This window comes from Taudactylus pleione, unplaced genomic scaffold (genome assembly GCF_031769625.1).
Source record: "Taudactylus pleione unplaced genomic scaffold, aTauple2 ptg000089l, whole genome shotgun sequence".
Lineage (NCBI taxonomy): Eukaryota > Metazoa > Chordata > Amphibia > Anura > Myobatrachidae > Taudactylus > Taudactylus pleione.
The window spans coordinates 3,787,122-3,814,370 of NW_028284491.1; the positions used below are offsets into that span (position 1 = coordinate 3,787,122).

Consider the following 27,249-nt stretch of genomic DNA (forward strand, 5'->3'; position numbering starts at 1 on the left):
ATGGCTGTACACACTCTCATGTTGAGTATAGTGCTTGTAGCACTCTCTTGTCCTGCGGTGCCTTGCATTGTCAGTGGGTTGGTTATGGCGAGTCCTCTGTTCACAGCCCCCCACACTACTATAGTGTTCCTAAGAGAAAATTTTACCTTTCCACAAATGTAGCTATTACTGCTCTTGTTATTTTCGGAGAGGGCTCTTTTATTATAAATGCTGTATGGGAAAACTATTGTGCTGGATTCTGTTTTAAGCACATTTACTGTGAGATCAATATCCTTTGAAGTATTACACATAGAATCCCCTTCACTCTGATGACCTTTCTGTTTTTTTTTTTTTCTGAAATTGCTGCTCATTTACACCAAGTTGCCTCTACAGCACATTGCATGGCTGACCTGCTTTGTTTTTAATTGTTTCCGCAGTTTCCTAACTGACTTTATAACCTAATTGAACACCTTGGTTGTTTTCCAAGTTGGAAAGCAACTGTGTGGGATCGATGTTGTGATTTATTTCTACTGCAGGGTCCATAGGGTATCCACAGGATACCTTGGGGTATAGGTGATGACGTCAGGCATCGGGCACCACAGAGTTAAGGTTTTTTTTTTCATCCTCCCAGGATGCACTGGGGTCACTCTTCTATACCCCGCCCCCTAGCCTCAGGCATTCAGTTTTCGTTGGTGCCCGGCTCGGAGTCGGATGCACCTATATCAGAGGGGGGTCTGTTAAGGCCCCTGAAGTTTCTTCGGGCAGCTGTGGCTGCACATTGAGTGTACAGCATGGACAGTCAGTACTGACGTCCATGTTGTCACTCCTCCACCCCGCCGGTACCAGAACGTTGTTACCGAACCAGGGATGCTGGTTGGTAACTGGGGTCACAGCTAGCGGTGACCCCGGTTACCAGGACTGTGGCCGGATCTACGGGGACAAGGTAAGCGGCGTGGTCCCGCGGTGGGTCCCCACTGGTCAACACAGTCCTGAGTCCCCAGGCAGGGAGCTCCCTGGGAACTGGCTGCAGCGTGGAGCCAGGTACTGAACCTTGCCTTCCACTACCCCCTGGGACAGCGTGCCGCGGCGGTGCAGAAACGTCTGGCGTCCTGGGGGGTTAAATGCAGGCCAGGGGAGCGCGCCTTCCCTGCACAGTAACCGGCGCCTCCCAATTTTTTTCCAGCCTGGTGGCATGAAGAAGTAGCTGGGTGGGGACCCCTTGCAATAATGAGATAATGGGGAGTGGCAGCAAAAAAGTTTAAACTCTGACCTTATAATGATTTAAACTTGAAATAAAATTTTATATATAAATTCTCCTCTTCTTATTAGAGGCCCAGTCGTCTGATTATGAAAAAGCTGCAAAGTCTGTAGGATCTGGTTCTTTTTATACAGCTCCCAGATACTGTCCCCACTTGCAGGCTCCCAAAGTGCCGGGTGGTGCACCCGCAAAAAATAGCCTGGGGAGAATACTGGTACATGCATAAATTCATGTAATCGATCTGCCAGTATATGTACCTGTACATGGCCATCGTTGTTATGTTAGGTTGGATAAACCATATGTACTATGATGCTCCATAATGACCCAAACTGATGAATAATTCATTTTTATTATTGTGAAGATATTACATTTTAATTGTGCTGTCATAGCCTATGTAGGGAGAGAGCTTAGAGAGAACAGATGTGACTGATTTCTATTCAATGCTAGCAGTAGCCACTGAGCAGGTGAAACTATCTGTCAGAGGAGTCCAATGCAAATAAAATATTTGGGAAACCCTTTAGTATTACAGACTAGAACATTTTATGCTGAGTACAGATATTGCCATTTTCATAGATTGTCAGGGAGAGATACAGGGTATATACGCGTGCTTTCAGTTGAGTCTGATGGTCTTTTCAGTGTAGTGACATTCCATAGCATTATCCCAATGACCCATTTATGACCGACACCACTGCTGAGATCCCCCCCCTTGTTTTCTACTAATGCAGGAACATAATGTTTTCCATGTAATTATTCCGTTACAGGGCTGTGCAATCTGGGCCTCATGTGTTTGTACAAACCGGGACATTCATTTAGTGGTGTGTTCCTCTATGTAATTACAGGCATAAATAGCACCAGACCTGCTATTACCTGGCAGCCAAACAATCTGATATATTTCTGACCCTTGAGGCCTAGTGTTTCACTGCCATGGGCTATAAGCTTGCAAGATGTGAATCAACCTATAGGAAGACCCTTGTGGGGGCTTTTGCACAATAGAGTTAAGGCTAAGCTATCTGTATGCAGGCTGCGTATTTGCGCACACTTGCTTGGATCTCATTACATTTCCGGCCGGCAGCAGCATTAGCATATGTTAGCACAGCAGTTCTGTGCGGGATCGCTGCTGCAAGTGCATTAGCATACATCTCTGACTCACGCCCTCAGAGCGGAGGAGCCGGAGAGCAGACAACAATGGTATGGGAGAATGTGGCCAAGGTTTGCCATTGGTTAATTATGATTATTTCTGGAGCCAATCCTCTTTCTCCTTCAGAGTTAGAGGATCTGACAGGACTTGCCTTATTTTAAGAAGCTGATTTTGAGCCAGGCGCTCGTCATAAAGTGAGTGGATCTCGTGGATTACAGCATAATGCATATGCGCAAAAAATCAACGACTGCACATGGGCCGGATCAGACTTGCGCTAACTGACAGAGCACGCTGCTGCAAATGACTTGATCTGCCTGTTGATGGACTGCACTTTCTGTGAAATGGGTGTTTCTGGGTGCTAACTGAAAAGCGATTGCATGGAACCACTACATCATGGGCGGGGATTCCAACTTCCATGCGTGATTGTAGTGTTAGGACGTCTGATGGATCTTGTGCACCTACAGTAACATGGGGCTGGTGCAAGTCTAGACCCTTATGATGTGTCTGCAGCCCCAGTGAGCGGGATATAGGCTTCTACTTTCACACTTCGATATGTTTGGCATTTGCATATTAATGTAAGCTGAATGCTATGGGTGTATGACATAGCAGCCACAGGTCATACCAGTCAGTATCCGGCCCAGAGTAGATTTCATAAAGAATAAACAATCATTTATGTAAGAATTAAACCCAATAACATGAGACATAACCGTATAGAGGGTATTTGGGGAAAACAAAAGTTGTGAGAGGAAGTTGGATTGTGACTGAAATATTCACCTTGAAAATCAATGACCATAAGGTTCTATCCAATTGTGGGTTAATAGACAAGCACACCTCCCAGGGCAGCCATTCCACCTTAATTTAGAGGCCATTCTATTGTCCTTTATGTTGTCACTGATCAAAGATACTTTACTTATTCACAAAAATACCCAGTACTTGTTACAGGGCGATATGTATAACATCCTACTTTTATCATCACAAATAGCCGATAAGTGGAAGACAGAGATTTTTCTTTTCATGTCTGCATGACATTGTATAGCATCTATAAATTATTTCAGAGATCTGTTTCTTGATTTGTAAAAATGGAAGTCCTCCCACTTCAAGCCGTATTCCCAAAGTCTTGACAGTCAGTTGAAATTCCAGTTCTGCATACCATCTGTCCATAATGGGACTTTCAGAGAGTTGGGGCACTTATATAGCTTTATGTTGTGATGCTCAGTCCAGGTGTTTTAGCCGGAATCGGTATGATTTCCCACCGGACGCCTGTCCGGCGGTTGGAATCCCGACAGCGGCTGCCCTACATAGGTGAAATCCCGATCGTCCCTAAGGCAAGTATTCACTAACCTAATTCTCTCCCCTAACCCTCCTTAGGGGTACCTAACCCTAACCTTTCCCCCAGTGCCTAACCCTAATCCCCCCTCGAAGTGCCTACACCTAACCCCCCCCTTCCCCGCCGCCTAAACCTAAGTCCCCCGAGGGGGTGTCTAGCCCTAACCTCCCAGGGAGGGGGGGGGTGCCTAACCCTGCATCCCCCCCAGGAACCCTAAACCTAACCCTAACGGCTAGATTTAGACGCCTGTCATTTAACCCTCGCCGCCATAAAGCAGTCGGGAAGCCGTCTGTCGGGATTAGGTCCGCAGGGCTTCCCGACTGCATACCGTTTTAGCCACACTATAACCTTGCACTTTAGTAATCCCCCTACATCGCATGATATTTTAGCTAATCTCATCATCACATGTAATTCAGATAGAAGCTTTCAATTACAGGTATCACACGTTAACTCTGTAGTGTGCAATCTGGGTGAGATGCATTAAAGAGTGGGAAAACCTTCCTGAACCCCATAAAAGGGATAAGTAAGATAGCAAGTGGCCATAAGGAATATGTAGGAACCGGTTAGTGGCATAAGGACAGTATAGGAGGCTGCTATATGGTGTCATTGCTGAATTTTGCAACTTTTACTAATGAATGGAAACATTATAGCCAGCATGTGTATTTCAGAAAATAAATGTGTTTAGAGTATTTTGGGCTACATTTATATGCAAACACTACAATCCCTGGGTTTTAAGGACACTGCTCTTTCTTGGTTCTCTTCCTACCTATCTGATCGTTCTTTCACTGTACGTTTTTCTGATTCTGCCTCCTCTTCGCTACCACTATCAGTTGGAGTACCTCAAGGCTCTGTGTTAGGGCCTCTGTTATTCTCAATCTATACCACCTCTCTTGGCAAACTAATCAGCTCTTTTGGATTTCAGTACCATCTGTATGCGGATGATACTCAAATCTACCTATCTTCCCCAGATTTATCACCAACTGTACTGGTCCGTGTCACTGAATGTCTTTCTGCAATTTCATCTTGGATGTCATCTCGCCACCTGAAACTTAATATTTCTAAAACAGAATTAATTATATTTCCACCAGCCAACAACAGTTACCAACATGATCTCTCTATCACAGTTGATAAGTCGACAATCCACCCTGCCCCACAAGCTCGCTGCCTTGGTGTCATCCTTGACTCTGAACTGTCCTTTGTTCCCCACATTCAATCTGTCTCTAAATCATGTTACATACATCTAAAAAACATATCCAAAATCCGACCATATCTCACACAAGACACTGCAAAAACTCTAATCCATGCACTTATTATTTCCCGCCTTGACTATTGCAATAGTCTCCTTACTGGTCTTCCCAAAAACAGGCTATCGCCATTACAATCAATTATGAATGCAGCTGCAAGGCTTATCTTCCTTGCCAAACGTTCATCGTCTGCTGCCCCGCTCTGTCAGTCCCTCCATTGGTTGCCGGTTTTCTACCGTATTCAATACAAAATACTCTTACTTACTCATAAGGCTATTAACCAAACCACACCAACATACATCTCTTCACTCATCTCAAAATATCGCCCTACCCGACCTCTCCGCTCAGCACAAGATCTGCGTCTCTCATCCCCGTGCATTACTTGCTCCCACTCACGGTTACAGGACTTTCTTAGGGCTGCACCCACTCTATGGAATGCCTTACCACGCAAAATACGACTTTCCTCTAGTCTCCAATCCTTCAAGCGATCCCTGAAAACTCACCTCTTCAGGCAAGCTTATCAGATCCCAGAACCGCCCACACAACCTTCATAGTTTCCATATCTAATTACATCCCCTTTTACAGTCCACACATAACCTCACACATTGTCTTTCTTTCACATCCTCATGACATTTGGCCGACATTCCTGTGTAACTGGATCATGCAGCCAACCAAGAAACTGTGCATTGTGGCTGGACCAAGATGCAATATATAGCACCTATCCTTGTGTATTACTGCCTATTTCCCTATAGATTGTAAGCTTGCGAGCAGGGCCTTCCTACCTATATATCTGTCTGTTATTACCCAGTTTTGTTCTATCAATGTTGACAATTGTAAAGCGCAACGGAATATGCTGCGCTATATAAGAAACTGTTAATAAATAAATATGCCCCTATTTTGTGTTTTAGGTGTGTGTATTTATACACATAGCAAATACTGTGGAAAATCTGTAAATTAAAAAAAAAAAAAAAAAAAATGCCTTTTCCATCATTTCTGCACGTCATCATACATGTTCCACATCATTAAAACCATCTCACTGGGTTCAGAGACCATGACATGAAGAATGTCCTTATTGGCCATATTTTACTGTTTAAATACATTTATTAGGATGAGTGTACCAGGGATGCGCCATATGCTGACATTTTTACACTGTAATAGGAACTTTTAAAAAGTTATCATCAACTTTGGAACTGCAAACTAAAAGCCGTTATTTTCCTTTTCATAGCCACAATATTCTGTTTCTATAAATGAATATCAAAAAGTCTCAGCATGCAGATTTGTGATGTAGAAAAAAGTTACAGGACTTTAAGTTGCAGCTAATTGAATCTGTCCCTAAATATCTAGAACCTTCACTACAACTTTATTACACATATACACAGTAAACCTTTATGCTGGGCATACACTATACAATTATCTGTCAGAGATCTGTCCAATCTGGCTGGTTGGAATGAAAATCTGGTAATGTATGGGAGCAAATGACAAACTGACAACAATCTACGTTCAGCCACATTGGTTTAAATTAGTTTTATTTAACCAATCTGAACAATCATTTTTGTCTGTTTTCCAGTGTTTAAAACCATATAATCGATTTATAATTTGCTCCCATACATTACCAGGTTTTCATTCCAACCAGCCAGATTGGACAGATCTCTGACAGATAATTATATAGTGTATGCCCAGCATAAAGGGGCCTATCCATTAGCAGATCTTTCTGAAAGACAAAAGATTTATCTTTTGAAAATTCCTGGGGCTGCTGTGACAGATATCTATCATGTACATGGCAGATTTTTGCGAACGACGAACAATATTGCATGACATCATTCTGGGAGTGGATTTTTTTTTTTTTAGGTTTCTATTAATTTTAATTAAAAAAATCCTTAGATGTTTACCGCGACAGATATTTCTAATATCTGTCAGCGATACACAATAATTGACCAACATGTTGGAGAGACAAAAGACCCAATTTGTTGGTCGCGGGAGTGCGCATTTTTATCGTTCACGGCCTATCCATTAGCAGATAAATTGACGACTGAACGATAAATCATTCATCGTTCAAATTTATCTGCTAATGGATAGGCCCCTTTAGAAGTCGATTCAATTGTTTTAGCCGCGGCTATTTATTTTGGGCACCTGACAGTCATTCAATTGTTGCTCCATTCAGATACAAATAGCTGCGGCTGTACACATGCATATGTTAAATTCTTAATTTTGCAACCCACACCTTTTTAGTTTTGCCACATGTCATTGCTCTGTCCAACCCCAATTTCTTTACTACATCACATTGCTAGTGTTGACATTCTGTAGCATGTTCACTGTAAAATTTCATTGTAAATCTATCCTAACTATCCGATCTAACCTGTGTGTGTATAATATATATCTCCTCAATTATGCTAATACTATTGTTTAACAGAGTTGTCGACTTTGTGACAGCCCCGTCTCAATTGACTCCCCACCTCCTACGGGTAACTTGATGCTCGTGGCAATGAAGGGATTAGTCTATATACAGTATGGCTGACAATAGGGTGCTATGTGAGCACTTCTGTAGAACTGAACTTTAGAGCTTCAATGACATGAAATGAAGTGCAGCATCTGGCTTCAGGTAACTGGGAAGTTCATGGTACGGAGACTATATATTTGCTGAATAGGAAGGGGGACATTTATTTATTTTATGTTAAGAGCTTTGTACAAACGTCTACAGCCATCTGGAAACAGGAGCATAACTACACATTTGAGGCCACAAGGGAAAATTTTGATAGGGTTCCCCAAGGTTTAAAGATGAGAACGCACCATTCTGCTTCCTCTCTGAACATGATGTGATTTATGAAGTTCCCATCTACCCATTTTGGAGCTGTGGATTGGTGGCTTTAAATTTCTTGTGGTGTCAGCGGTCACAAAGTAGGGAGCTCACTAAGCCCCCTGCTGACTGACTGTACAGAAGAACATGGCTCCAGAGCAGCAAAGGTGGCTGGACCACAGGGCATCCCCAGCCGCCCCATAACAGCTGCTATTCTATTCTTACACACTTTCTTTTAGATTATACATTTTGGTTGTTAGTTTGCCCTCTGTGCAGAGCTGGACACTGTTTGTACATTGCAGAAGCAGTGGGAGCTTCCTTATTATTGTTGGAAGTGCCAGTAATATCACAGTGTAGCGTCACTAAGGATTTCTTCCTTGTAGTCAGGCCTGGGGTAGGTAAATTGGCCCATACTCCTGCCTAATAGTTCAATCAATGGGTAACTGCTACTTGAGGACAGAATATCACATTTTTGGTGGGACTTATGGCCTGATTCAGAACCGGACGCTCTTTGAGAGCGCTCGCTCTGAATCAGGGCGTCCCTCAAGCTCATCGGGCTTGTGACGAGACCCTTTGGGTAGGGTCTCGTGGCCGCAAGCCCCAGTGGACTTCCTGCTCTAATAGAGCAGGAAGTCCACCTACTGGCATCACGAGTGATGTCAGTAGGGCCGCCCACAAACGGCAGGCGTTCCTGCAGCCGGGTCTCGTGCATGCCGGCTGCGGCGTGCGCATGCGCAGTGGGGGACAATCGACCCACTTGCGAGCGCTGTGCGCTTGCAAGCGGGTCTGAATCAGGCCCTAAAGCTGGCCACACATCTAAAGATTATCTGTCCAACCAGCCAACTGATTGGTTGGAATGAAAACCTGGTAAGGCATGAAAGCAAATGACAATCAGCAATTTGCTCCCAAACGCCGGAAAATGGACAAAAACTGTTGTTTGAACAAATTGTTTAGATCAAACATTTAACAAACTTGTCTGACGACCATTTTCATCTGTTTTCTGGCATTTAGGAGCAAATTGCTGATCATCATTTACTCCCATACGTTACCAGGCTTTCATTCCAACCAATCAATTAGTTGGTTGGTTGGACAGATAATCTTTAGATGTGTGGCCAGCTTTAGTCTCCAAATACCTGGAGATCCACAGGCTGCACCGGCCTGTTATATAACGTTACTTTTTTTAGATTAAGGCAATAGAAAGTTTATTCCCTGCGAAAATTAATTGACTCAATCTCTAGAAAATTCTGGGTCTGATCAAGTGGTAACCAGCTCCATTTTTCTAGTGATGACTCACTCTTTTAGTAACACAACCTTATGTTAAAAATTATGTTCTAACACCTCTTTTTATTAATGTTGTTCCCTCATATTCGTTCCTCCAACATCTGTAAATTCCAGTGAATTTGTTTTAGTACATATGTCTAATTGTACTAAAACAAAATGTTTCTAGAGCAGAGTTTCTCCAATGCTAAAAAAAGGTTCTTAAGCTAAGATGAATCATAATCCATTATCCTTTTTTTTTTTTTTTTTTTAATAGTCCCATACTTGTAAGGATCATTTACACATCTGAAAATAATATGTAAAATGTGACATACTGTGCTTGAAATAAACAGACATTCCTAGAAAAGAAATGTGTAAAGAATTATGTGTGGAATGTCTAAGGGTGAAAGGTTCTTGGCGTTGGATATCTTAGTCATTTATTAGTAAAACAACTTAAAGGGAAACACACCCATGTGCTCAAGTACCATTTCAACAATATAATTTAGCTGAATAAATCTCAAGCACTTAAGCCAGGTACACACCTACAATTGTATGACAGATCTTCCGATTCCCGACCCTCTTGTGAGATGGCATAAGAGTGTGTACACACCCATGTTTTATCAGAAGAAAACTCATTGCATCTGAAGATCTGGATTTATGGGCATCCTAATATTAATCTGATGTGATGGTACAATGTCTGACAAACCTGAAAATGTGTATGGCGTACGTACTAACAATCGTTCCGTCCAATGCTTCTGCCGATGCTCCTCCAGCAGCACCACCACCACCACCTTTGTGGGCGTGCATAATTAAATCTCTGTGGATTGCTACTTGCTCTTGTTAAAAAGTTCCAACATCAGCACATGGAATACAGCGCAATCGCCATGGTATTTCACCTCAGCAGCCAGTCTTTGGCCCAGCAACTTATGCTTCCCTTTTTTTTTTTTTTCTTTTACTTCCCTAATTGCTTGCAGTGTTGTCACCGTACCACCAATACAGCAAGCACAAGCTTTATTTTGTTTTAAACTTCTGATTGACCATTATGCTAATTGTTAGAGGTGGCATCAGTGATGGGCCAGTGCTCTCTGCTCAGCCGGGAAGAGACGGGGGCGTGCTGCGAGGACAGGCTGCCAACCTGACTCGCGGCATGCCCCCTTGAAACTTAACCACGCCCCCTTTTGTGAGCGCCTCGCCTAAGGCGGGCAGACTGCCAGGGCTGATCTACAGCCCTATTCCGTACCTGTCTGCACCTACAGTAGTGTAGGTGATTTACAGTTGCACTTGTATTTTGCATTGCAGTATGCATCTCAGACCTAGATGTGGGTGTATCCAGCATGCTGACGTAACAAGTGTAGCATTTACACCTACTGTGTTTAGGCACTAAAAAACTGATTTAACTCAAACTCCCACAGCAGTATTGCTTGCCCTGTTCCTGACAACTAGTGCGATAGCATGATTTCTGTTCTCACCCTGAGGTGGCGAGTAAAAATATGTGAAGAGTTCTGGATTTGGTCGCGCCAACCATGACTTTAGACGTATTTAGCCGATTTACACGTCTAAACATAGTCTATTTGGCGCGACATGCAACAATTTAAAATTGCCAATTCAGTTTACATGGTTGATAAGGTGTGATCGGTTGCCCAAAATCAATTGAATTCCCTCCTAAATATATACACAGATCTGGGTGCATGGTTAACATCCCCACACTTATTGTAATGCACGTGAACTCTTCTGATCCACTTTTCCAAAGCGTAAAGCTGGCCACACACTAGACCAACTTACATCCAACCAGCCAACTAGTTGATTGGTTGGAATGAAAATCTGGTAAGGAATGGGAGTAACTGATCAGCAATTTTCTCCTGAATGCCAGAAAACAGATGAAAATGGTCGTTCAGACAAGTGTGTTAAATGTTTCATCTAAACAATTTGTTCAAACAACAGTTTTTGTCCATTTTCCGGAGTTTGGGAGTAAATTACTGATCATCATTTACTCCCATACGTTACCAGATTTTCATTCCAACCAATCAACTAGTTGGCTGGTTGGATGAAAGTTGGTCTAGTGTGTGGCCAGCTTAAGAGGATACAATTGTTCGATACAAGCAGCTCCGTATACTGGCACAAGTTGTGTGCAATGTAAGACTTTCTATTCTGGGGTTAAAAAGAAATTCAGCTGCAGACTGTTTTCCAGTCAGTCTCTTTTTATAAAATTACTATTTGCATATAAAACAGTGATTGTCACCTACAGCCTTTTATTCATGAGGTATTTTTTAGATCGAAACTGAGCAAACTGACGAGCAGTATCCCATCTATGGTTGTGTGTACGTCCTTCCGTGGGTTGGGTATGAGATGCCGGCAGTCGGGATGCTGCTGGTCAGAATACTGTCAGCGGCATCCCGACAGCGAAGATTCAGAAAGCGGTAGTGCCTAACTCCCCCCCGCCCTCACCCACCCCACAGTGCCTAACCCTAAACTTGACTCTCCCCTAACCCCCGACACTTACCTTCAGGATGCTGGGGGTCGGGATACTGGTGCTGGGATCTCGATGCAGTCTGGATTCCGGTGCCGGTATTTAGACTGTCTGCATCTCACACGCCGGGTTGCTGACTATATCCCCTTGCATGAGCTATCCGTTTAATAGTATTGACATATGCACTGAGGTGTAACGGGGGCAGCTTGCTATAGCATATACATTCATAAAGATCAGATTTTGTTCAAAGAGAATATAGGGTGAGGTGTTTCAAGCCTCCTAAATAGTGGAGAAGTTGCCCATAGCAACTAGCATTTATCAATAATATTTTAAGAAATAAATAGAATCTGATTGGTTGCTGTGGGCAATTTCTTGTTTTATCCACTTCTCCACTCTATAGAAGGCTTGATACATGTCCCCCATAATGTGGCTCTCATCTTCAAAGGAGCTTTAATGTAGCTACACCGAAATGTAACCATTCAGACAGTCACGCTACACATCAGACGTGATACTGTTGTGTTGGCAGATTACACAACCTGTAATCTTCACCAGACTGGCATTTCACAACTACAACACTGTATGGAAAGCTCTCACATTGTTTATTTGTTCACAAATTGTTTGTCTCTATTTAAAAGTCAAAGTTTTAGCTCTAGCACATAAATATATGGAAATATTGTAGGAAACTTAAACATAAAAAATATATACAGTATGACACTGTATAGTGTATGCACCATATGTGCACATCCATATATTGCATCTAAAGAACATTCCTTTGCAAGTCTCAGGAGAAGCCCAATGAATGGTGTTCATGTATTACACAGAACACTTATTACATTATACCATGGAAACACTGAATAGTGTTACATCAGTTTACAAATAGACTGTTAGCCATTGTAGAATGAGGCTGGAGTGCCGGTCCTGCTAGTGAATGCAACAAGTGTAGTTTTATAAGCAAGATATCATAGTGCGTCAGTGTAACATTTAGGGCAGCTGATATATGCGCTGCCTCATAGAATCAAGCTGTATGTTACTTATGGCATAAAGACCATGAAAATAAGATATATTTTTTTCTGTTCCAGTGGCTTAAGCTGGATACACACTATGCAATCTGCCTTATGATATAGCGTTCCGACGCGGATCGGAACAATATAGCATGGATCACATAAGGTGCGTACACACTGGGCGATAAAGTGGACGACTGAACGATAACGATATCGTTATCGTTCAGTCATCCACTTTATTGTCCATTTTTAACCCCAAAAAGATGAACGATAACGACGACGCGCGTTCCCGCAGGTCGTTCGTCATTATCGTTCATCGGGCTGACATGCAGGCCAACCTGACGATCTCATCAGGTTGCTGCATGTCAGGGAATGGGGGAGAGAGCCCGGCGCTGAACGATATCATTAATGATATCGTTCAGCGGCTGTGCTCAATGTCATGAACGACATTGAGCACAGCTTGCTGGGGACAACACTACATGATATTGCTCATGGAGCATATCGTCTAGTGTGTACCCACCAATAGTGTGCACGCCCGATGCATGTACGATGAACGACGCCATGCTCCTAAATGCAGCATGGAACGTACACCACATCGCGCAATGTTTTCTATCGCATTGTACCGTCGGCTGGGTACACAATCGCGTAGTGTGTACCCAGCTTTAAAATACTATCTGCTTGTTCTGTTACTTGGGGTGGTGGGAGGGGGGAATAAGACTTTGCAGAATAGGGAGAGAGTTTCTCCTGGTGTACACCTGACTGATTTATATGCAGGAAGTATAGTTGTAATATATAATCTGGCCAGGCAGAATATCTATCTTACTTATTTATTACATTTACTTAGATGGTGCCAGCAAATTCCGTTGTGCTTTACGATTGGGAACAGAACCATAATAAAACAAGACTGGGTAATAACAGACAAAGTGGTAGGAGGGCCCTGCTCACAAGCTTACAGTCTACAGGGAAAACTGGTGGTGTCCTATGATATAACACTATTTTACTTTAGTGTGTTGTGTTCTCACTGTGCACTTTTTCAGTACAAGCATGTTGATAGTGGGGGGCCCAATACACATGGCTATATTCCGTGGCCTGCGCACAGAAATTTTTTTGATCGGGAGGAGTTAATTCCGACTGGAGTCTGGAGTGTGCTGCGATTGCTTGTAAGGACTTTAACCTTAGAAGATTCTCTTGGCAAATACTTTATTTTGTCTTTTGTCTTACACACATTCCTGTGATGAGCAGCTAAGTTCAACAGAGAGAGCTGGTTGAACCAGAAAGCGCACCGCCTATATCAGTAGGAACAAGTGAGAATCTGAGCACAGCAAAAGCTGGAGTGGAAATTTACAGCTGCTCTCCTCTGCAAGCCATTGATGATGTGCAGATAGTCCAGGGGATGTTGGCTAGTCATCAGAGACAAGGAATCTGCATTCACACTGTATTACTGGACAGAAACCTTATCAGGATAGAAACTAACAGCTGGGGATATGTAATCTGACTGTCTTCCGCCTTTATTCTCTGATCTGTATCCTTGACAAAAATTGGCTGGGAAATTTCTGAGTAAGTACTGCTGAAAATAACCATGTGTCATTTGCTGAGAAGTAGTATGCAAACAGCGGTGCTATAGACTGTGCTGTATAATGCACTACCCCCCCCCCCCCCTCCTCCCTCCCAAGCAACAAAGTGCTATAAAAATAATCCTTTGCTTTTTATGGTTAAATGTTTATTATTTCTGGAAGAACCAACATATAGAAGTGTGATTTATTTTTATATATATATATATATATATATATATATAAATATGTGTGTGTGTGTGTGTGTATTGTTTCAGAATTTAGAAATTGCTAATCACGTTTGTTGGGTGGTAATGTGTACCTACCATCATCACTCCTTGCTGACCCGCTCCTTTACATATGCAGCTGGGCATATCATTGTCTACTGATCCTATTGTTAATTACTGAGAAGAGGTGCTATACTATTTAATGGAATGGAGTGGAAGTATTTTCAGTAAATAGGTTTAATCTGTTGAGATAACTATGATGAGTCCTCATAAGTCTTTATTACTTTTTATGGAACACAGCGATGATTACAAAGTGTGACCATATTTTTTAGAGACAGGATGTTAGTATCACTTGCATTTTCTGTGCTACACCTCGTTCCCAGGGCCGGCGCTGGGCCTTACTGCGCCCAGCGCCGTCCTGTGTTGCCTCCCCTTCCCTCCTCCGCTCCCTCCCCCTGAGCTTACATATTGTCAATAGCGCTGGGAGGGAGGGTGGCCATTTTCGTCAGACTGCTTCCCGTGCGTCTGTATTCTAACTACATCCCCCTGTCCCACGCCAGTTACACCCCCACATATCTGTCCCATGTCAGTTACACCCCCACATACCTGTCCCATGTCCGTTACACCTCCACATACCTGTCCCGTGTCCTTTACACCCATTATTGACCTTTTTAGAGAAATTCACATGAAAACTGGCATGTCTTTTTTTTTGGCCAATTTATGGTATTTAGCTCCTCGCTAACTCATTGGGAGGGGTGTACCAGAGGTTCTGCACACGGTCTCAACATTTTTATCTTAAAATAAAGATTTTTGACCTGCTCGGGGAGGGGGTGAGCACAAAAAATATAGAATTTGCTCTGTAAAATCCATTGCGAGTTTGTAATTGTATTGCAAATATAATTTGCGGTGTAAGTTCGCTGTGAGAACTGTTCAAGAACCCAACTCTCATGTAATATTGTGTACAACACTATATAGTTACACAGCACGGGTTGGGTATGGGATGCTGACGGTCAGAATACTTACAGCGGCATCCCCAAAGTCAGAATCCCAACAGAGTTTTGTAAGTATTATAAACCTTACCCTAACTCCACCCCTCCCGCAGCCTAACCCTAACCCTCCCCCTAGTGCCTAACCCCAAGTCTCCTCCTGACCCTAATACTTACCTCCGCAATCGGTTGGGATTCTGACAGTTGGGATGCCGCTGTCTGTTCTGTGACCTCCGGCATCATGACTATCGGGATACCGACTACAATCCCACAGCACCCAGGGCTGCCTTTAGAGTGTCCTGCCTGCAGCATCTCTTCTGTAGACAAAATAGCAGAAATATAAACAAAATGAAGTAAAGCAGTGAATTGCTACCCTATGCCTGTAAGCCTAGGTACTGTGGCACTAGAGCCGCATTATAACTTTTCTAACCCAGGAAGGTGGTAATAACATCAGGTGCTTCATACCAACACTTTATTGCTTCTCCTAAAGGTGCTTATCCACTAGCAGATAGTGGAACGACCATACCATTGCAACATTGTAACCGTACAGTTGTTCCTCTTCTCCCTGCAGTGCCTACACTGAACGATATGTCATTCAGTGCAGAAACCCTCCCTCATCCCTGAACATTGTCAATCTGTTATCGGCCGATTGACCAGCATGTTCAGCCGATGATTGATGTCGGAAACGAACAGCGGGAGCCCACATCTCTGGTCGTTACCGGCATTTTCATGGCCGATCTGTGCACGATTAATGAGCGATATAACTATATTGATCAATTGCTCATTTTAATCTGCAAGTGGATACCTGCCTTAAAATAGATAAGCCATAGATATCAGATCTGTAACTAAAGATAAAATAATTTGTCTTTAAAAAGAGTCCTTTAAATCACAGGTGAGGTTAATATTTATCTCCTATTGTTACATTTAGCTGAGTATTATGAAGACAGTCAGTAATTAGAGTGCCAAAGGTTGGCCATCCTGCTGCTGCCTGTGCTATATTTATACCAGGAAAGGTCGAAGCAATAGATTACTTTTATTGGATACTTGCCCATAATTACATGAATTATTGACGTGCCAGCCTTTAGTTTCTGAATGAATGAGGGAAACCGGCAAAGTATGTGAATTGTTTGTCCTCTAAAAGCAGAATATTATTTGTTTTGGCTCCGGATATATATGGCTTTGTAGCCCTTGCTGCCAGGGCATGCTGTGACTTTTGGTTCCTTCCACAGCAGTTGTAGAGGTACAGGATCTCTTGCTATATTGGTTAGTGCTGTGTGAAAATGACTCATCAGAAGCTCTATGCAAATGTAACTGTAAGATACCTCATTGTGCTGTCATGTTGGGAGTATTAAAAGTTTATTTCTAGTTCTCGAGAGGGTGTAACTACAGCAGAGGAAGTTGTGTAATGTTAGCTTTAGCCTTTTCTGTTCCAGTTCTTTGTGATCAATCATCTATCTATAAGAGATTTTTTTAATTTATTTTGTTAATTGTTTGTCTTATCACTAGTAGAAGTTCATATATTTTTTACATATCTGACCATCGCTATAGGAGAATTTGTAAAACAAGCAAAGCTGTACAAGTCAGTACTTGGATACTGCATTCCAGTAATGGGACCCCAGTGGAGGAAGGGAGGGATGGTAAAGGAAACTCATGGCTGATCCACACGAGCAGTTTCTTAATGAAGTTCTAACTTCTGAGAACCACCGGAGAAACATTGCTGTATAGAGACCACATAGACAGTGGTAATACACTGGGTTGAGAGGAGGTCACCATTAGTATTGGTCATGCGGACACAATAAGCAGTGTAACATAGAGATTAATAGATCTATATGATGCACTATGTGTTTAGCAACTTTGAAATGCAGCATGATAAACTGAGTAGGCCTATATGTGGATGAGGGTTTTTCTATTTCTTTATTTTCTGTAAAATTCCTCCCTTTCTCCAGATTGTAGAACAATATGGAATACATTGAGGGCCCCTTTTGGTGGGTGAGATTCTTAACCGCAGTAGTTTATTGAAGCCCATTTTGCTGAAATAATTTTTCCATAGGATAATAGGATGCAAATGTGTGTTCATCATTTTTGGGGTCTAGTTCTTCATCAAAGCACTTCTAGACAATTGGGACCTGGGATAGTCATCTGATTTAAATATTGGGCCCTTTTCCATGTTAGTTAAATTTTCTGCTGAGCTAACGTGTGGGCCAAACTTGTGTAAGGGTTAATACTTCACCATTGCCCTGTCTCCCTGAATATCAGAAGTGTATAGTGCTCCTGGATTCCTGAGTTTGATTATGTCAGCATAATTGCTAAGCAGGAACCAATGAGTATTGAACCAAGAGGACCACACTCTGATAATGTGACATTCAGCAGAGAAAGGTTGATGCATCATACGACAAATAGCGATGACCTTATCAGATGTTATTCTCCATTGGTGAACAATGTGAGTGTTTTGCAGCTGCTCATATTGGGGAGATGTATCAAGCCATGGAGAGAGATAAAGTGGAAAAGTTTCCCAAAGCAACCAAACAGCTTTTGTCATTTACAAGCTGATTGGTTGCATTGGGCAACTACTCCACTGTATCTTCACTGTATCTCTCTCTCTCTCTATAAGGCTTGATACCTCTCCTCTATTGTGTGTAAGCCAAGTCTAGTCTCTTCCAAGGACTTTTCACGCACAGCCCAAGAAGTATTGAGGTTCTGCAGGTATCCCGTCTATCACGGAACGGAAGAGACCCATAACAATTTCTTACTGCTTCCGAAATCTTTGGACCCTGTTGCATATCGAGCAGATATGCAGCACGTCTCCATTGGGTATAGTTTAGAACTTAATGTTCAGCTTCTGGAAATATTGACACCTATGGTGGAACAGCTTAAGGAGCTTATTCAAGCTGCATTATGTTGGAGAAACAACAGGTTGGATCCTGGAAAGTAGCCAGCCATTCCAGCCAAGCAAGAGACGGAAGTGAGACTCTCAGATAGTACAGTTTGAAGGGTGTCTCTACCAATTCCTGTGGCTGATATACATATAAGGTATTTAAAACTGAAGCCCAAAAATGATTATGGTTAGGACTCAAATCCAGTAATTAGAGTCTGAAACAAGTACTGATTGCGGCCAACATATTATTGTTGGGGGCAGCTGGTAGTTTTTTTTCCCAACCTGGGCCCATGTGCTACCCTCCATTAAGAGAATATATACCCTAATAGACTCTCTGATATACTGGAACCATGTGTAATACTCCTGAATACACATTCTGGTGGGGTATAGTATTATTATGCTATAATAAGGTCAAGGGGAATAAGCCTCATAGAATTTTCCATGTTTCCCGTGCTTTCATTAAGTAGGCAAAAAGTAGAGGCAGCACAATGTTAAATGTTAGTATGCAGACAAAGCTTAAACTATTGCAAAAGGAATATAGATGTGCGAAGCTTATTCCTGTGTAACACCATTGTAGAGTGTGCAGTGGCTGATGATCCACTCTTGCTTTATGCACATACTGTACTTACTTCAGGTATTCTAAAAATCCATTATGTCTGCGGCACCTTATGCTGGGTACCCACAAGACGATATGTCGTCCGATCTGGCCCGATTGGACGACATATCGGGCAGATAGTTTAGTGTATACCCTCAATGTCACTGACCATGCGCGTTCTTGCATGCAGGTCCAACAGGAGACATTGTTAGCAAGGGCCATGCTGCCAAATGCATCATGGCTGCCACACCGTCGTTCCCGACGTCGGCAAGTGTGTATGCTCTTGGTGCAGCAGCCATAGTGGCAACTAAAGTGGTGTAAAAAGGAAACTTGCCTCTGGAACAAGAAAAGCTCTACAATATGGTGAGTTGGTGACCCAGATAGCAGAAGGAAAAAGCGATGGGCCACAAGTAGGTCTATTTAACACAAGGCATCCAGGTTTAGCCCACTCTGGTGCTGAATGGCATAGGACAGTAATTGTGAGAGAGCAGCTGTAAGTTACCAGTTAAGGGTGCAGTGCCTTGGCATTTTGCCGATTATGAGCACCTACATGTACAAGAATGACTTGTCCTAAATCTACTAGATGGATTTCCTTTTTAAAATTTGATTAAATAAAACTGTGATCCCTCAGATGTTCTCAGATGTGCACTGTGTATGTTCATGATTAGGTCAGGGCACTTGGACCATACCCGGGCCCCTGCCTAATTAACCAACATAAAACAGTGTTTTGGGGGGCATTTTGTCCAATTACTTTCATTTTTATCTGTAAAATTACAGTCTTCATTCTCTGCATTATAGTTGTTCTCAGTCTGCCCTGATGCACAGGTGAGCAGATTTCATGAACAAAGTCTATGAAGCACATCCTGTATGTCCGATGTGTCATTTATTGTATACAAAACCTGAAATAGTATTTAACCTGCTCCTAATTCCTTCAAAGCGGGGGGATACCATTTACCTGTACACAAGCAATCGCTCCTGCTTTGCGTCAATCTCAGCGTTGTGTGAAGCTAACACTTACTGTACAAGGTTGACAGGTGTTGTGTTTAACGCCAGCATGTACACGGCCTAAAGCACATACTAGAGAGGTATCTTATTTAGAACATAGTCTATGGATTACAAGATTGGACTATTTATAACGTTTACAAACCGTATTACATTTAGATACAAACTAAGAAACCAGCTGCTGTTTTCTTTACATTTTTTTATTTTATTTTATTGGAATTAATGCAAAGCGGTCAAATTGTAATTAATGCAAAGCAGTCTGCTTGTAATTAAAGCAAAGCGGTCAGATTGTAATTAAAGCAAAGCGGTCAGATTGTAATTAAAGCAAAGCGGTCAGATTTGTTTTGTCTGTGCAGGAAGCTCTGACGGAGTAACTGGGGGCAACAAGACCAGTTACATGATCTATCTATTCATTAGGATTAGGTTTCCTAAATCCTTCATACACTCAGATTGAGCCCTGGTTTTTATTTGTTTATTCATTTAAAAATTGTCCTTAAACAAAACATTACTTGGTTGTCTTCCTGCAACATGGTGCTTATTGTAAGATGGAAATATTGTATGCTGCTTTGGCATGACTATAGACTGTAAAACGGCTGTCGTATCAATATGTCGTATCAATACTTTGACCTCTGCACGCATAGCAATGGAGAGATGAAAGCAGAAATGGAAAGTAATTAACAACTATGTAAAGCCATATAGTAAAGATATCCAATAGCTACCTATAGATGTCTAATTGCATCTTAAAATGTAATACATTTTTATTTTAACTTAGAGAGTCTGTAACTAACGGGCATTGATGATTTTTCCTTTTTTCATTTTTGTGTGCGTGTTCTATTTTTATATAATGCCTTGTGCACTACGCATGTTGCCTGGGACAGTGCTTATACAATGGAAGGTTACATATGCTAAAAGATCTACTGCCTCCCCCTCTCTCCCAGGTGGCCTAACGAGTGCTGATGAGGCAGAGACCCTGCTCTGGCCAGAGACAGTAGGGGCGATATGCAAGTCGAGGTGTTTGCATCTGAAGAGCTTTCTCCCGAGCGACAAGAGTTCACAGATGTAGAGCCTTTAGTTTTGTTTCTCAAGGCATGCACATTGCATAGGTCTGCATTTACTGACCGGGGCATCATAACTAAATGCAGACTGGGTGCACACACCTCACATGGCATCCATGAGAGGGATGAGAGGAGTTTTCCGTATAAAAGAAAAACTCCTGGATAAAGAAATGAAATTTGTATCCAAATTTGTTTACTTATTGTGCAATATTTTTCAATCATATTGTACTATATACGCCCCCCTAGTATAACGTCACCACATAGCGAGCTTGGGCATGTCCCAATTTGTAAATTTCTAATGTCAGGAGGTATGTGTTGGTGGCGGTGCCACGTAAATAAACTATAACAAATTTTTTATTACATGTATGCATATTTCATGCTATATACTGAGTTATTTTTACATGGCAACATTTTTGTGCATAAAAATTCCCTCATTCTAACCAGCTGCTACTATTGGAACAACATTTTAAAAGAATAAACATTCAAAATATTGAGATGTCCGCTACAATTTAGGCCAGATTGTACAGACCCACTATAGCCACATAACGGTGTAGAAATACAGAAAGATGAATACTGTAGAATATGACTTGCCAGGCCAGCAAGATAAGAGCAATAACTTTCTAGCTCTGGGTGTTACTATATTTATGTACATGGGTTTGAAAGACCCTATAATTACTCTGATACGTCTTGTGCATGATTCTAATAGCACTGATGTGCAGTACTGTAATTGTTTTGTTATTCATAACAAGGCAGCTCACTATTTGCATAGGTCCCCGCACTGTAATTAGGAGGGAGGAACCAAGTTACCATACAATGGCATATGGCAATGATTCCCAAACTGTGTGCCGTGGCACCCTGGGGTGCCTCAGGGCACTTGCAGGGGTGCCTCTGGTTGATGGTCCAGTACCAAAAAAATATATATTTTTAGTCAGTGTCTTAGGCAAAACCAGTGCTAATGGCTGCAATAAAAAATATGTGGACAAAACTACATTTAATTTTTGCTGAATATCTCAATAATACATTTTTGGCCCAGGGGTGCCGTGGGAAAAATGCTGATACTCTAGGCGCCGTGATTCAAAAAAGTTTGGGAACCACTGGCATATGGGATCATCTGAACTGTGGCTGTTCATGTGGAAAGTTGCTCAGAATTATACCCAGCTCCAAAGCCTATAAATCCCAATCTCAAACGAATCTACTTGTAGAGCCTATTCAATTCTTAATGTATATTATTACTTTATCAGCCTAATCTACTGTATACAGTGCCAGAATAAGGTCCTCATGGGCCTGCAGCTAACATTTCTGAAGGGCCTGCTGTGTGCTAACGCAGGGGGTGTGACCAGTGCCACAGGAGTGTGACTAGTGATATGGGGCATGTGACCAGTGTTGTGGGGGCGTGGTCTCCACAGGGGGTGTTGGTAAATTTGGCAGCATCGCATCCCCCATAGAAACCTATAGGGGATGCGGCCGCCAGCGGGAATGGAGGGATCGCAGCAGGTATCCTTCATTCATCTAGAGAAAATTTAGTATTTGCAGTTTTCCCCCGAAAACGGGTGTTTTCGGTGATATAGCCGCAAATTTAATGATAAATGGACCCAGGTGACCGGTGCACAGGTGACTAGGCAGAAACAGGAGGAGATGGGATGAACACAGAGTGAAGAAAAAAGATAGGAGGGAAGACAGGGGGAGACGGAAAGAAAGAATGAGACTGGAAGAACAGGGGAGATCGTAGGGAGACAGGGGAAGCGGGACAACAACATGAAAAGACAGGTGGAGATGGGAGGAACATCGGGACACGATATCCGCCCAAATCGGAACGACATTTTAGCCGCATTGCTCAGTGTGTACGATTAATATGCAAGCTCCCGCGGTTGCATGTGGTATCGTCCGGTCAGCCGTGCTGCATGTCCAACCGGAAGATATTGCTTGCGGTCCCATTGCAGGTAATGAAGGACGGAACAAGGGATCACTCCGACGTTCATTACCTTGTTCTGATGTGTACCCAGGATCCAATAAGTCGGCCCAACATATCAGCTGGGTACAGATCACTCAGTGTGTACCCATCTTAATAGCAAGTGCCAGAGAACACAGAGTGTGTGTGTGTGTATGTGTGTGTATGTATATATATATATGTGTGTGTGTGTATATATATATATATATATATATATATATATATGTGTGTGTGTGTGTGTGTGTATATATATATATATATATATATATATATAATGAGAGAGAGAGATGTATTATAATATAATTTCGCACATGTAATATATACATACATTTATACACATGTAGCACCTGATTTAATTGGTCCTGGAATCTGGATCGTTGAAGCAGAATCACCGCTTTACTGAAGATCATTGTATTCATCCATCAGTAGGTACAGTGGGATGTAGTTATGTTACTGGCATCTGGAATGCCGGCTGCCAGAATCCCGATTCGGAAAGCCCGAATTGGGATTAAAGATAGGCGTCGAAATACCGATGCCTATCTTTAGCCCGATGCCAAAACCCAGACAGCTGGCATCCCAAATAAAGGTAAGCGGGGACAGGTTAGAGCTAGACGCGTGGGGAGGTTAGGTTTAGACACCACTAGGGGGATGATAGGGTTAGGCACCCCCCGGGAGGGTTAGGGTTAGTGTGCGGGAAGGGGGGTTTAGGGTTAGGCACCACTACCGGACTGTTAGGGTTAGGGGGGGGACAGGGGAGGGTTAGGGTACTTACCAGCCCAGTCGGGATGTAGAACGTTTGGGCTTCTCGCGTCGGTATTTCATCCGGCGACTAATCGCAGACCGATTCCGGTACAGGCTGTACACACTACTGCACACTGCAGTCATCACGGGGGCAGGGCTGAGTGGAATAGAGGAGCCCCAGGATGCAGAGCCGTCCATACAGGCTCTGCTGTGATTGCTCTGCTGTGATTGGAGCAGTGCCTAATTGCCGGGACACCTGTTAATTAAGCCCCAATTAATGAGTGGGGGAAGGGGGGGTCGCTGTCCGCGGGTGGGATCAGGGTCTCGGACGGCCACTGGCAGGCTGCTGTAGCAGTAAAGAAAATGTCCTGTCTACAGCAGCACAATAGATGCTGTGGGCCTGTTTTGATGGGAGGGCATGGAGCTGAAGCTCTACCCGCCCCATTTTTAATCTGGCCCTGATTGTATATAGATAAGGAAAATATAGCAAATTCTGATTTATATTTTCATACTGTATTACTTTTTAACCCCAGATCTGCAGCAAGCACTAGAGCACAGCATTACCTTTTTTAATGGATACTAGTGTTCTGGAGTCCAACTAAGATAGTGGGGTTTATGTAATACTGTGGGAACTCCTGCTAGTCTTCCTGTATTTTAATTGCCAACAATTAAAAGGCAAGACCAAGTTTGTTTTACCTTTTTGAATTGATTGCCACAGGAAGACTTGCAGGAGTTTCCTCAGCGGCTGCAGCTCGCAAACTTTTACGTAAACCCCTGTCTCTCCTTTCCAGTCCCATCTGTGTTGCTGGCATGTAGTCATTGTATTTAGTTGATGTGTTGTTTTAGTATATATGTAAATATTTATAGGGCTACAAGCTGTGTAGCAGTTAGCATTACAGCCTCACTGCATTGAGGTCATGAGTTCAATTCATAGTCATGGCCGATTTGTGTAGAGTTTGTATGTTCTTTCCGTATTTGCTTGGTAAATTGGTGACTGTGTAAGAAAAAAAATGTGTGATTGCTCTGTATGGCTGATTAATTTAAGGAGAACATAGATACACATTTATTGAAACTTCTATGTATCTTTTTACAAGAGGCTCCATTACACTGTTTAGGTGGTACCTATAATATGGACAATTACTGCCCAATTAAGATGCAGCATGAAATCTGTAGCTTTAGTTTTGTTTATGTGAAGAATAAAAATGTATATTATGTACCCAATCATTACTAAAGTGGTAAAACCACAATTGGAGGGGATATTACAACTCCGTGGTATTGAGATGTAATACAATGTAGAAGACCGCAGCCTGTTAATCACCATTGTTTCATTTTAACATTGTGCAGCTTAATACAAACACAGCCACACAGTGGGTTGGGGCACAATTATTCATCTCGAGACCAAATTCTTCTATAGTGAAATCATTTGTATGCTTAATAAATAAAGCCAAGTTCTGCAGTGACAACAGAGAGAAAATATGACCTGAAATATACACACAGAGGTTTCGATAATAACCGCTTATACTGACTCTCACAGAGCACAATACAGAATATGTCTACCCATCCACGGTTCTTCATGAGTGAATTGTTTGGGGAGTGCACTTAGTGCGAGTGAGTCTTATTCATGTGTGGTATCATTGTTAGGTGAATATAATCTACTCACCAAATCCTCCTGATTCACTGTAAGACCCTGAGTGTAAGTATTCTATTTTTGTGTACAGTGAATCGCATAATGCTACTTTTGCATTTTTACCCACTGTCGTCACATACACCACACCTTGACAGCGTTTCCTGTTTCTATTTTTAATATTTATTGTACAATCTGTCCTGTTCCATTTACCACTTCCGGTGATCACGGTGCACTGCAAGTTGCCAAAATGTGCTTAGTACAGCGCATTCTGGGCCCCTTATTTACCAGGTCCAGGTGTCTACCCATCAACCCATCTCACCCCGGTGCACCATCTGTCAACCAAACCCCAGCTCTCAGAATCGCCACCTCACGTGCCTTACTACCCAATGTCCTTGCACTTCAGCCCCCGCAGCAAGAGCCATTGATGGAGGACGGGGGGAGTGCTCTAGCTCCCACTACGCATGACTGAGACAGGACAGCCATTCAGGTCTATATTATAGATTTTAACTGGAAAGAGAGTGCTATGATGCTGAAACCCAGATATTCCTATGTCATCTATAGAAGATCTTGGGCCTGGTAGTATTGTCAAATGATCAGCAGTAGCTGTGGTTCATGGTTGCAGGATTTAAGACTATGCTTCTTGAAAGGATTATGAGAACCCTACAGAACAAGTGGTCGTGTCATGTCTAGCTACCTCCTACAATCATTTCAGAATACCCAACTATTTTAAACCTGTAGCTGCTGATTTGTTACTGTGGGCACTTAGTGCAGCTGACCGGTTTAATTACCATTTTGTCCGGAAATTTTAGTTGGCCAAATTGGACAAGATTCAACCACAAAGACACAAAGTAGTCGTTTGGAGCCACACGTGCTACGAGATTGACTAATATCTCTATGTGTATGGTTATCATTACTTCTGCTTGCCCCCAATCCAAAACTTGTCAGCACTGCTCTACAAGAAAGACTAATTGTAACTAGCACTCTGGTCACTTTCTACACAACATGCACAAAGTTACTGCTCATAGTAATAGGAACTACAGTGAATTAAGCACTACCGATAAGAAAGCAATGAAATGAGAGATTGTGCTCAGCACGGTGCTTACGGCTATAAATCTGGAAATGAAGAAGGGGTAACAGGCCAACCTGGCCCCATTATGAAAGGATTTACATGCTGATAACCTTGTTTTTGCAAGAAATAAAGTGAGGGTGTAAGGATTCTCAAACATATAACCTGTTGATGGTACTGAATAAGCGCTAAACATGGGTAAAAAATGTCTAGAGCTTATAAATGCATAGTGTAAATCCAGGCCTGAGATTATATTAGTGTTCTGCCACTGAGATTACTTTACATCAGGCACCACATGACTGTGTGAGATCAGGCACCACATGACTACATGACATCAGGCATCACATGACTGCGTGACATCAGGCAACACATGAATGTGTGATGCAAACTGTAATATAAAAAGCCAGGTCATAGAAGTACAGGATCTTGGGATACATCCAAAAGATTTATCTGATCCTGTATGTTTCTGTTCAGTATTTTTTCCATGTTGTATTAAGTAGCTGCTGTGTTTTTATATTAGCAATAATGAGACCTAATCCCTTAATGTAGGTCAGAAATAAATATTTACAAGTGTTGCCATTCTTGAAAGAAAATAAGCTAAGAGCCAGTTTCAATTAGTCAAGACTGTTCATGGGAACTATAACTGAGACTATAGACTCTATTGTAGGTCTAAAGTTTACATGCAACACAGCATCATTTTAAGGAGCAGCATCCGTAAAAATAATGTTTGAGATGTTTTAGGGAAGTGATCCCCGTGTAGTGTGGGCTGCTGATCGCTATATGTCACCTATAGTTATGTCACCAGTCAACTCAGGGATGTGACATTAGCACTGATTTAAAGGCTGGGGCATGTTGCCAGGTGATGTAATAGGCAGGGCACCAATCTCGTGCAGATCCTGCACACCGTGTTTTATAATGATTGACACTTTTAGTTCCATGCACTTGATAGCAGGAAGTGGAACACAAGTAGCTTCATGTCCTCACCAGCTTAGCTCTGTAATGGACTAATGCAGGCACACCTAATGCATGACTGGCATCACAGACTGAGTAAGTGATAAACCCCTATGTGTTACCCTTTTCAGTGTAACATGAGGGAACTGAGATTATACTAT

At 42.4% G+C, this 27,249-nt stretch overlaps 1 protein-coding gene across 3 annotated transcripts in view; it reads left to right on the top strand.

Annotated features, from left to right (window-relative positions):
• The window catches only part of CAB39L (calcium binding protein 39 like), a 99,316-nt gene that overhangs the window by 23,238 nt on the left and 48,829 nt on the right, over window positions 1-27,249 (top strand). Inside the window, exon 1 of one of the 3 annotated variants that reach the window (XM_088469117.1) lies at window positions 13,767-14,022. The exons of the other annotated variants lie outside the window; for them this stretch is intronic. The gene's annotated coding sequence lies outside the window, so the exon portion shown is untranslated. Of the gene's footprint in view, window positions 1-13,766; window positions 14,023-27,249 lie in introns of those variants that run through there. 3 annotated transcript variants of the gene reach the window in all.